Source organism: Triturus cristatus, chromosome 1_1, assembly GCF_964204655.1.
Source record: "Triturus cristatus chromosome 1_1, aTriCri1.1, whole genome shotgun sequence".
NCBI lineage: Eukaryota > Metazoa > Chordata > Amphibia > Caudata > Salamandridae > Triturus > Triturus cristatus.
Window position 1 is genome coordinate 70,373,511 of NC_140579.1, and position 12,576 is coordinate 70,386,086.

The 12,576-nt window shown below is 48.1% G+C and overlaps 1 protein-coding gene across 1 annotated transcript in view; it reads left to right on the plus strand.

Moving 5' to 3' along the window:
- LOC146869449 (E3 ubiquitin-protein ligase TRIM39-like) overlaps positions 1–12,576 on the plus strand; it is a 170,419-nt gene that overhangs the window by 63,498 nt on the left and 94,345 nt on the right. The window lies entirely within an intron of this gene.

Consider the following 12,576-nt stretch of genomic DNA (forward strand, 5'->3'; position numbering starts at 1 on the left):
CTCCCATCATGGCCGCGCGGAGCTACTGCTCCATTGCAAATTTTCTTTCCAGCCACCTTTACGGCGTTCTACCGCACTGTTTTCCCACCCTTAACCAAGTTTCCGCAACCGAAAAAGCGGCCGGCTCACCTGGAGACCTGTTTTCGCTTTCCTCCGATCACGTCCTCCGATCGAGCACAGCCAAAGTATCTGCCGCCTGGACTGCAGGGGGAACAAGATGGCGCTGCGGACGTCTAATCCAGTGGGATTCCTACAACCAGCACTGACCCGTGGAGACTGCTTTGTATGCAGCGACTAAGGAAGCAGTTTCCCTATCTCCACAGAGGCTGTTAGATAGCCGGGGTATAGTCTCCCATGCTCATGATGAATTCCCCCTATGATGCCAGGGACGAAGACGCACAGAGATTGAAGCCGCAACGTGTGATCTCCCCGACGCAGTCAGCGCGACCGGGTGGTGAGCGAAGCTCTGGGGCCCACTTTACTGTCCAGCTGAGGTGATCCTGGGGTTAGTCACAAGTGGGGTCTCTCCCTGGGAGGACAATTTGGCAGAGTTACTTGAAGGTGGGTCAGGCAAGGGCATTGCCTGACCCTAAAATGGCGCCCGGAGCGAGGTTTTGGCGCTTACATCAGGGTCTTCACCGAATGACTGATTTCTCATCCACGGCCATCTTTATGAGAGGGATGCCTGTCTGTTCTTGGCGCTTTCAATCTGGGCTGTGGCCATCTGGTGGTGCTGTGGTATTGATACCGGGTGTTTTCACTCTCTGTTGCTCTAGGCTGGGAGTCCCTTTCATCTACACTGCCAGTTTCTTGGTAGACTGGCCTGCAGAGTTTATGCCATACCGCTGAAATGGGGGACAGAGTCTGCATGCTCCTCCCGCTGAGTGAGCTTCATCCAGCTAGTGAGAGAGGAGTACCGGATAGCTGGAGGTTGAGGCGGGCGGCGTTCCCCAATACCACCTGAGCCTGGTATGGCTGATGGAATTTTTGACAATGCCCTCTGACAGAAACCTTATATGTTATACTGACCGGGATGCCCGAGCAACATGGCTGGTGCCTGGTGGAGCTGTATTGGCAGCTACAGAGGAGATTGACTTTGGTTTCACCCCTTTAGCTGTCACCTACCCTGCCAGACATTGGACATTGTTTTTCCTCGTCTCTCCGCTGTGTCTCCTTTCCCTCCCCCGCCCTCTCCCTACGTGATCCTGCGGATGACTCCCCTGTACAGCCCTACACAACCTTGTTTGTTTTTCTCCTACACCCCTGTGGCCTTAAATGGCCCCCATAACTATGCCCTTGTCCAAAGCACTCCTACTCCCCTTGTTGGGGATGGATCCAGCATCGTTGCCCTGGAGTCTCAGAGACCCCTCTGAGAGAGTCCACAGTGACAAGGGTGTCACACATAGTGGAGGTCTGGGACTGATCTACTTACCACTCGGAGCCGTCTCCTACCCTTCCGGATGTCGGACACTGTGTTCCTGCTGGGTTTCCTACCCTCTCCCCCACCTCTTCCCTCCTTCATTCATCAGAGAGTACCTGTGACCAAAGGACTCCTCTCCCCTTGTTGGGGAAGGATCCAGCATCTTATGCCCTGGAGTCTCGGCGACCCCGCTGAGAGAGTCCACAGTGTCACACATAGTGGAGGTCTGGGACTGATCCACTTACCACTCGGAGCCGTCTCCTACCCTTCCGGACGTCTGACACTGTGTTCCTGCTTGGTTTCCTACCCCCTCCCCCACCTCTTCCCTCCTTCATTCATCAGAGAGTACAGTACCTGTGACCAAAGGACTCCTCTCTCCTTGTTGGGGAAGGATCCAGCATCTTATGCCCAGGAGTCTCAGCGACCCCGCACCGCAGAAATGGGAATCACACAAAACTGAGGACTGAGAATGATCCCTGTCCCACCCAGCCGAACGTCACTCAGTTACTTCCCCGTCTCCATGCTGTGTCCCCTACCCCCTCCACCTCGGCTTCCCTCCTTCATTCTTTGTCTACCTCCCCTTTTCCTTTCCTCTCACCCCTGAATTCCTCTCCACCTGCCTGCTTTGTCTATCCTTATGCCTATGCTCCTCTTAATTCTCCCTCCCCTCACCCTTTTCATTACCCCCTTACCCCTCTACTCGCCATTAACCTAAGAATGTAACTTGTAACTGTTGTACTTTCTGTAACAATGTGTAATTTGTAACCTATTTAACTCTCCTCCTGTAAAGCGCTCTGATTCCTCCGGGTCTAGCCAGCGCTATATAAAACTCAAGTAAATAAAAAAAAAAAAAAGAATGGAAACTTTCTTAAAGAATCATGGTATCAAGCACAAGAAGTGTTCCCTCTATCATCCTGAAACCAATGGCATGGTGGAAGGTTTAACAGAGTTTTGAAAGAGGTCATTGCCTTGGTCTCAATTAGAAGAAGAAAGTCACGAAGGTGGAGATTTATAGGTTGACTTCTCACAGTATAAATGGGAAATCTCCTTTGGTTTTGTTTAGAGGCAGATCTCCTTGTACTCTAGTGGAGCCATTATGGGTAAGAGACTTGGAAGGGTCTGCAACTAAGAAAGTACGCACTGAGTGACGTGAAAAAGAGGTTGGAAAAATCGTAGCAAGGAAATCTTATTTTAATTCTAGAAAGGCCACTGAGGATACTGTGGTTGCTGTTGGCGACATGGTGGTCATAAAACAGCCTGGATTCAGTTCGAAGTTTTCCAAACCCATTCGAGTAATCAAAGTGTTTAAGAAAACAATTAAAACTCAAGATCACCGCATTTGGAACCTGGGAAGAGTTGTTCCATAAAATGGGCCTATGTGTCTCTCTGATCCCTCTGTAAAAGGTAACGACAACCATGGTCCGTTTGTCATTCCTAGATTGTCCTCTAGGGTTAGCAAGAAACCATCCTTTTTGAAGGACTTTGTACAGTAAATGGTTAGTGCGAAGGACTTTGTACAATAGATTGTAAGTGCAAAGTATTTTGGGTTTTGTTGTTTTTGTTTGTTTTTCTCTTCTCTCCTTTTCTATTCTCTCTTCACTCTTGATTCTATCTTTCTTTCTTTTGTATACACTGGATTTTTGGGGGGTAAAGAGGGGATGTGTGTGGCATCTGTAGTTTGCTGTTCTGCAGTGCCATGGTAACCAGGGAACGTGTCCTAGTTACATGAGGGGTTGGAATGTTTGATTTCATGTTTTGATTTTGGGATTTATAGAGCGCCTGGTTACCCGAAGGCTTCCCGCTCTGACCAAGTGCTGTGGTGGGAGTGTAGTCCACTTAATGAGAGAGGGGAAACAGCCAAGTCTTCAGCTTCTTTCTGAAGGCCAGTTCATTTTGCAATACTCTCAGTTCAAGGGGAGGATCGTTCCACAATTTAAGAATCAGATGGGCGAGGGATCTACCCCTGTACTGCTCGATTTTCCCGGCCTTCTTGTGTTGAAGGGTGATTGAATGTGACTTCAGTCTCTTACCATCCAAGTCTAAGGGTTAGAGTAGTGAATGGAGCCTATTTACTAGGCACTTCGACATGATCCTGTGCTCTTCCCCATAGATCAGGGCTTGCGCACATAGCCTAGGGGATAGATTCGTTAGTATTAGGGATAACCTGTCCTGTAGTGAGGGTATTTAATGGAGCCGTGCTGAATTCAGGCCTGGTAGGCCTCAAACGGGAGAGACTCCATCTTTCTTTCTGCTCCGGCAGCTTGGGATGCTTCTAGGTCAAATGTAATGTTTTAGTTATGAGGTGTTATTCGCTTGGAGAGAACCGGTTCAGGCCAGCCCTTATCTAAGGATTGTATTTTTCTTCATGCCGAAGACACTACATCAGGCCGGCCGGCTGGGAACGTGTCCTTGGTATGGGGAGGTACAAGAATTTGGTGGGCGGCAGGTTACGGGCCGGAATTTTCCATGAGGAAACGCACCTCTATATTAGTGAAAGTCTGAGGCAGTTTCACGGCACTTGTTTTAGTCCGTAGGCGGCATCTAGCCGTTAGCAGTAAAGCTTCTACTTATTCCAGGGGAGACAGACGCCATCTTGAAGGCGGAGAAAAACCGAGAGACAGATACTCTCCTAGCAGAATAGCCAGAAAGGAGAGAGTAGCCGATACTGACCTGCTCCCTGCTGACGAGAGGCAACTACCTCGAAACACGTGTCCAGGGATGGCTAACGCATACACATACTGTACTTTTGACTTTGTGTGGCATAGGCGTACCCGCCGTCGCCACTACATTTCCCATGGTTCTCTGGGGTAACTCGCTGGTGTGACGAGCGGTGTGCGACCTACTTTCTCTCAATTTAAACGGCTTCGGCTGGCGGGCTGACGAGCCTTGAGTCTGCACCTGCGCGCCAGGAGAGGTACTTGACCTGCTTTTAATTACATGGCAGTCCACGCGGCACCCCCTTACACTGACCTGCTCCCTGCTGACGAGAGGCAACTACCTCGAAACACGTGTCCAGGGATGGCTAACGCATACACATACTGTACTTTTGACTTTGTGTGGCATAGGCGTACCCGCCGTCGCCACTACATTTCCCATGGTTCTCTGGGGTAACTCGCTGGTGTGACGAGCGGTGTGCGACCTACTTTCTCTCAATTTAAACGGCTTCGGCTGGCGGGCTGACGAGCCTTGAGTCTGCACCTGCGCGCCAGGAGAGGTACTTGACCTGCTTTTAATTACATGGCAGTCCACGCGGCACCCCCTTACACTGACCTGCTCCCTGCTGACGAGAGGCAACTACCTCGAAACACGTGTCCAAGGATGGCTAACGCATACACATACTGTACTTTTGACTTTGTGTGGCATAGGCGTACCCGCCGTCGCCACTACATTTCCCATGGTTCTCTGGGGTAACTCGCTGGTGTGACGAGCGGTGTGCGACCTACTTTCTCTCAATTTAAACGGCTTCGGCTGGCGGGCTGACGAGCCTTGAGTCTGCACCTGCGCGCCAGGAGAGGTACTTGACCTGCTTTTAATTACATGGCAGTCCACGCGGCACCCCCTTACACTGACCTGCTCCCTGCTGACGAGAGGCAACTACCTCGAAACACGTGTCCAGGGATGGCTAACGCATACACATACTGTACTTTTGACTTTGTGTGGCATAGGCGTACCCGCCGTCGCCACTACATTTCCCATGGTTCTCTGGGGTAACTCGCTGGTGTGACGAGCGGTGTGCGACCTACTTTCTCCCAGAAAGGAGAGAGTAGCCGATAAGGAAGAGGTCCCAGTGACTCGGAGAAGGGTGACTTCCAGGCGAGCCGAGGCACAGACGAGAAGGGAACCTAGATGACCACGGAGTGCAGGCTACACACTACTAAGGTGATGTCGACCCTTTCTTATTAGAGCGTACAACTTAACCTTTCACTTTTCTTTGCAGGTTATGTGTTATATTGTAATGTTATGTGATTGCGTATGTAATGAGTAATAAAGTATCCAGTTTGTAGTGAACCAACATGTGCTGCGTGTTCTTGTATGAGAGGGTAGCCTATTCCTCTAGTCAGCTGCGGCTATATGAACAGATGTTAACCCTGATCAGGTAAGTGGTAACTGAATAAGGGAGAGAGGAGCCCCTTGAACCGGAGAACAAGCTGTGCTCGAACTGGCAGTCCTTGTGTGATCTGATGAATAGTGAGACTGATTCCCTTTTTGTATGTTATGGTAATCATAGGATAAACTGTCGCCACTTGTGAGACTGCCGTCTGGGCAGAGAGGTCTGGATCCGTATGGGATCGCGAGGCCGCCACTTGTGTCTGAGACTGCCGTCTGGGTAGAGAGGTCTGGATTCGTATGGGATCGCGAGGCCGCCACTTGTGTCTGAGACTGCCGTCTGGGTAGAGAGGTCTGGATTCGTATGGGATCGCGAGGCCGCCACTTGTGTCTGAGACTGCCGTCTGGGTAGAGAGGTCTGGATTCGTATGGGATCGCGAGGCCGCCACTTGTGTCTGAGACTGCCGTCTGGGTAGAGAGGTCTGGATTCGTATGGGATCGCGAGGCCGCCACTTGTGTCTGAGACTGCCGTCTGGGTAGAGAGGTCTGGATTCGTATGAGATCGCGAGGCCGCCACTTGTGTCTGAGACTGCCGTCTGGGTAGAGAGGTCTGGATTCGTATGGGATCGCGAGGCCGCCATTTGTGTCTGAGACTGCCGTCTGGGTAGAGAGGTCTGGATTCGTATGGGATCGCGAGGCCGTCACTTGTGATACTGTCGTATGGGCAGAGAGGTCTGGATCCGCATGGGATCGCGAGGCCGCCGATTATAAGAGGTCTTGGTATATATAGTAGGAATTCCCTGTCCTTAGGTGGTATGTACATGTGGTTACTTATTGTGAATAGGCCCTAGGGAGGGGGTAACGTTCTGGCTGGGTTAGAGAGGCTCTGATGAGCGGGTTCTATCTGATCCGAAAACCCAAGCAGAACATTTGGCGTCACGAACCGTTTACGAAACCTGTGTGCGTTGTGGTTGTATCGTGTTTGCTTTCGGCGCGTGCGTGGTTTTGTTTGTATATTATTTGTGGTATAATTGTGTGTATAGTTTTTCTTCTTCTTTCTTTTCTTTTTCTTCTTTTTCTTCTTTCTTTTCCGAGATGTTTTCTAGAAAGTCGAAATCTACTTTTAAGTTGCCCGTTGATATTCCCGGCTGGGATTCAACGCCTTATGAAGCCTTAGCCCGTGAGTGGGCTGATTCTACTGGTTTGAGTAAGAATTGGAATTCTTTTTTGGAGCTGGCGGAGCCGGCTAATGTGATTACTTGTTTACAGAAGGCACCCGTATCGAAGGGTGATGAGATTCCCGTTTTGGGGCGCAGAGGTTGGATTGTTCTGTCTGCGTACAGGATTCTGCATGAGAGGTTGTTGAAGTTACAGAAATTGCATAAGGATGTGGAAGCGAACTTTGTTGAGATTCAGAATGCTCATACTTTGTTGCGGTGTCAAAATAAGTTGCTTGCTGACAAACTTGAGACGTACCAAGCTATTGCTGAGAGGGCGGCTGTGCGAATTGCTCGTTATAAATACAAGAATCGGCGTGGTCGGGTTTCGACGCGAAAGGTGCGTCTGGTCGTGGTGAAAGCCGGACTAGATTGGAATCCTGATGAATGGGATGGTAATATCTGGAACTCGAGTGATTCTTGTTCCTCGGGTGAGGAGTCTGCCAAGCGCGAGTCCTCTCGCTCCGGCCGTGGTTGTAAGTCTGCTTCTTGCGCCTCTGATGGTGCACCCCGTGATTGCGCTCGTCCTTCGAGTGGGGTCGATGCTTCTTGCACTGATTGTTCCTCTACGTGTACTGATCGAGCTCCTTGTGATGCTCGTCCCGCGGTCTCGGTGCATCCAGTGTTTCGACGGAAGTTGCAGCAGGTTCCCAATGCTCCGAATGGTATTTCTTTAGACTCTTTGGAGGATTTTACTCAACAAGAAATTAGTGATATTTTGCAGCGATTTCGGCAGCGAGCTGGTGAGACCTTACTCACATGGATGGTGCGCCTTTATGAACTGGGCGCTGCTGGCATTATGTTGGATGCTGGCGATTGTTTGAAGTTTTGTTCCTTGAGTTCGGATTCTACTGTACAGGATCATTTTCGTAACTTTAATGTTGGTGGTCAAATTTCTTTGCTTCAATTGGCGACTGAGGGTTGTAATCAAAAATATCCTACTGAGTCTGACTGGCCTGTGAATGACAAACAGTGGTATACTTTGCGCGACGCTGCACAACGTCTCAAAGAGGAGGTGATGAAAACGGCAATTTTTCTGGGTACTGCTGACAGGTTGCTTGATGGTTTGTTGACATCTTCTGTGCGGAATCGTATTATTCGTTCTTCCCCTGTTGCTTATAAGCAGGTCATGATGACTTTATTGATTAATCAGACTGGTACCACGTTATCTATGGTGCTGGAATCGGTACGCCAACTCGGTGAGTTGGGTGAGTGGTTTAAACCTGAACGTCAGTCCCGGCCTGACACTCGTACTCCTGGTGATAATAAACTTACTAGACGTGATATCTTTTCCGGTCTTATGGCCGATGGTGTGCGGAAGGAGGACATTGACGGTGAGACTACTACTCGTTTGTGGGAAATGTTTCGCAAACGTGGCTTGGATCGAAAGGAGGGTGCCCGGCGTGTTCGGACGACTGAGTGTGATCTTGGTTGTTCTGACGGGAGCGGTGATGACGACCGCCGTGGGCGCTCTGATCGTCGTGATGATCGACGTTATGTACGTGATCTGTCCCCCCGTCGTGAGAGAGAGAGAGAGAGGGGGAAAGAGAGAGGGGGAGAGATGATTATGTTAACAGCAGACGTAGAGATGATAGGGATCAATCCCCTGAGTTGAGAAGGAGAGAGGATCGACACAGATTGGCCGATCAAAACCCGCAGTACAATGCAGAGGACAGGAATCCATTTCGTAATGGAAATGGATATGAACAGGAGGTATCGATACCTAAGAAACGTGAGAGTCTTTATCCTGATTTATCCTGGTACACAGAATGCAGTAAACATGACTAGGAAATAGGTCAAGCTCCAGTACACAGATGGGCCCACAGAGATAATAGACCCTATGTAGATATTGATATTTATTGGAGACATCGTAATATCCAAAGGGCCCGAGCATTGGTAGATACAGGAGCGGAGGCCACTCTTATTCATGGAAAATCAAAGAAGTTTAAAGGTCAGCCTTTTACAATTACCGGATTAGGTGGAAAGGAAACTCCCGCAGTTCAAACTTTACTTGAAATGAGAATAGGTAGAATTCCTAGAAAAGAATACTCTGTATTAGTGGTGCCACTCTTAGAATTCATAATTGGAATTGATATTTTGAAAGGAATGACTTTGCACTTAGATGATGGATGTTACCAATTTGGAACTAAACATTATATATCGTCCAGACCTGTACGGGTTGGTCTTCTAAGAATGCCCCCCATAAAAGTTCCCCAGGCGACAAAAGTGGTTTGTCAGAAGCAGTATCGTATTCCAGGTGGTCATGAAGAGATTAGTACCACTATTCAGGAGTTGGTGGATGCAGGAGTTATAACCCCAGTTACTTCTGCCTGGAATAATCCTGTTTGGCCTGTACGCAAGAGTGATAATTCTTGGCGCATGACTGTTGATTATCGAGAATTGAATAAACACACACCCTCTTTGACTGTTGCAGTACCGGATGTTATTACCCTAATTGAAAGAATCCAAAAACATCCAGGTACATGGTATGCGTCCATTGATATTGCTAATGCTTTCTTTTCGATTCCGATTGCCCCTGAGTGTCAGGAACAATTCACTTTTACGTGGAACGGGCGTCAGATGACGTTTAGAAGTCTTCCCCAGGGCTATGTGCATAGTCCTACGATATGTCACCGGCTCGTGGCAGAGCATTTGGCTGAGGTACCGGTTCAGCCGCAAATTCAGATATGTCACTATATTGATGATATTTTGATCCAAGGCGAAACACAAGAGGAAGTTCAGACCCAATTGGACAGAGTCATTGAGTGCCTGCGTGAGAAAGGTTGGGAAATCAACCCGGATAAATTACAAGGTCCGTCCCAGGCTGTGAAATTTTTGGGTATTAATTGGCATGAGGGGCACCGAGAAGTGATCCCTCAGGTTAAACAGAAAATTCTTGATTTTGCAGTTCCGAGGAATAGGAAAGAAGCCCAAAGCTTCATTGGTTTGTTTGGTTTTTGGCGCCAGCATATTCCTCATTTGAGTCAAATATTGGCCCCTTTGTACCGTGTCACTCGTAAAAAGAATGCATTTGAATGGGAGAAACCACAGCAAGATGCGTTCAGTCTGGCAAAAGAAGCAATTCAGCATGCTCTGGATTTATGGCCTGTATGTGATGGTGATGTGGATTTGAATGTGTCTGTACAAGGCCTTTATGCGAATTGGAGTTTGTGGCAGAAACAAGGCAAGAGTAGAGTACCGTTAGGTTTCTGGACCAAAAAGTTACCTGATGCTGGTGAGCGTTATACACCTTTTGAGAAACAGTTACTTGCATGTTATTGGGCTCTGGTGGATACCGAGCAGTTGACTTTGGGACATGATATAGTTTTGCGACCTGAAATTCCTATCATGCAGTGGGTTATGAGTTCGCCGAAAACTCACCGAATTGGACACGCTCAAGAGGCGAGTGTGATTAAATGGAAATGGTATATACAAGACTGGGCACGTGTGGGACAAAAAGGAGTTGCATCTTTGCATGAGCAGGTGGCACGGGCGCCATCGACTGAGACTGAGAGTGAATGTTCCGTACCTTTAGTACAGGAGTCTCCTGTTAAGTGGGGTAGACCTTTTGATGATTTGTCCGCCGAGGACAGAAACCATGTCTGGTTTACGGATGGTTCAGCAAGGTTCATAGGGACGAAGCGGCATTGGAAGGCGGTGTCCTATAATCCGATCACACAAAAATTGCTGAGCACAACTGGTGAGGGTAAGAGCAGTCAATTTGCTGAACTCTATGCTGTTTATCAAGTTCTGAAACAAGAGTTACCTGGCACATGCCATATTTTCACCGATTCCTGGTCTACTGCCAATGGACTGGCAGTTTGGTTACCGACTTGGCATTCCCATAGTTGGAAATTGCATTCAAAAGAACTGTGGGGAAAAGAATTATGGCAGGAGATTTGGGAAATGCTCCCACAGAGTACTGTTACAATCTTCCATGTGGATGCTCATACCCCTATAGACTCTCTTGACAAATTTTTTCATAACATTGCAGATGAGAAATCTAAAATTGCCGAGGCAGTGGTGGACAGGCAAGATTCTGATATTGCGGGATTGGCGAAATGGGCCCACCAGAAAGCAGGACACTTTGGAGAGAAAGCCACTAGCAGGTGGGCTGCTGATCGAGGAATTTATATTCCCCTAGATTTAATCAAAAATGTTATTTTACATTGTCCCATTTGTCAGCATATCAGGCAGCGCAAAGTGCCCCAAATTGTTAAAGGTCATTTACATCGCGGGAAATTGCCCGCTCAAATTTGGCAGATTGATTACATCGGTCCACTTCCTATGAGTAGGAATTGTCAATATGTTTGCACTATTGTTGATACATACAGTGGCCTGTTGGTGGCCTTTCCCTGTAAGCAAGCTACCCAATTGAATACTATTAAAACATTGGAATTGATTATGATGTATTATGGTGTGCCATTCCAAATTCAATCTGATAATGCATCCCATTTTCGTGGAAGATTGGTACAGGAATTCTGTGTGGAAAACTATATTGAATGGGTGTTTCATATACCATATTATCCACAGGCCTCGGGTCTTGTGGAGAGGTTGAATGGCCTGCTGAAAGATCAGTTACGAAAGTTAACAGATGACAAGTATAAGAATTGGCGAGACTTTTTGCCCCAAGCGTTATTGATTTTGAATAACCGTCCTTTTCCAAATGCTGAATCCCCACTTATGCGTTTGTTTCCTCCGAATGTTGATGCTAAGCCCAATGAAATCAGAGAGACTGTGATGTACTGGGAAATTACTCCCGGAGCTTTGGCTCCATGTAGAGCGACCCCAGGGTCGGCAGGTTTAGACTTGCATGCCATGGATGACACCGTTATAAAAAGTAAGGATCGAGTCATCATTGAAACTGGTGTTGGTGTTCATATACCAACTGGAAATTTCGGATTAATCGCCCCTAGATCGGGGCTGGCTGTAAAAGGCGTTCAGGTGCTTGGAGGAATCATTGACAGTGACTATCAGGGAGAGATTAAGGTGCTCCTGCTGAATAGCAGTGAGGTTGACTTACTGATACATCAAACTGACCGAGTGGCTCAATTGCTAATAATGCCTGTTTTCAGTGGTGAGATCACAAAAGGCACTGCCCCAACGTTGCTAACTGTACGAGGCCAGAAAGGTTTTGGCTCCACAGATAATCCTGGGGCCAGAGTTTGGGTGCAGTCGCCTAAGAATCCCCCTGAACAAGCAGAGGTCATTGCAACCGGTCAAGACAACACCATTTTAGTTATGAGACCAGGGAAAGATAGCTGGGAAGCAGTCCCGGCTGACAAATGTTACTTACGAGAATGAATAATGCCTGTATTTGATTCTCTTTCAGATCATTCTTTGGACTGTTGCTGCAGGATGTGTCGGCGTTGGACTCCTTTTGGGCTGGTACGACGAGAGAGGAGGGATCCCATCAACCCGGGATGAGTTGAGAACCCGAGTGTCGCGTTCCTTCGCTGCGTGGGATTCATCGTCGAACTTTTGGACTACGTTAGCAAAACGAGTTACTAAAGCCCCTCATTTCTGCTTGACACCGATGAGATCGGTGACTGACATTCTAGCAACTTGTTTAGTTGCTGTCCCTGCTTCATTGGAGACTTTGACTCATATTTTCAATATATCGAATGCTCGCCCCAATGTTCTTCTGGGCGATTTTGCTACCCATGAGTATTGCCCCTTGTGTACTGTACTGTCAGACCCGATACCCCCCATCCAGTCCCGAATAGTTACCTATAATATCACACAGGGTGATTTGTGTTTTTTCCTTACTTGTGATCCTAGTGCGATTTCTGAATGTATGCGTTTAAGATTGAAAGGTGCCACTTCATTCACCGCTCATGAACGAACTTTGTGCTTTCAAAGGACACCGAAAACATGTGCTTCTGTTCAGAA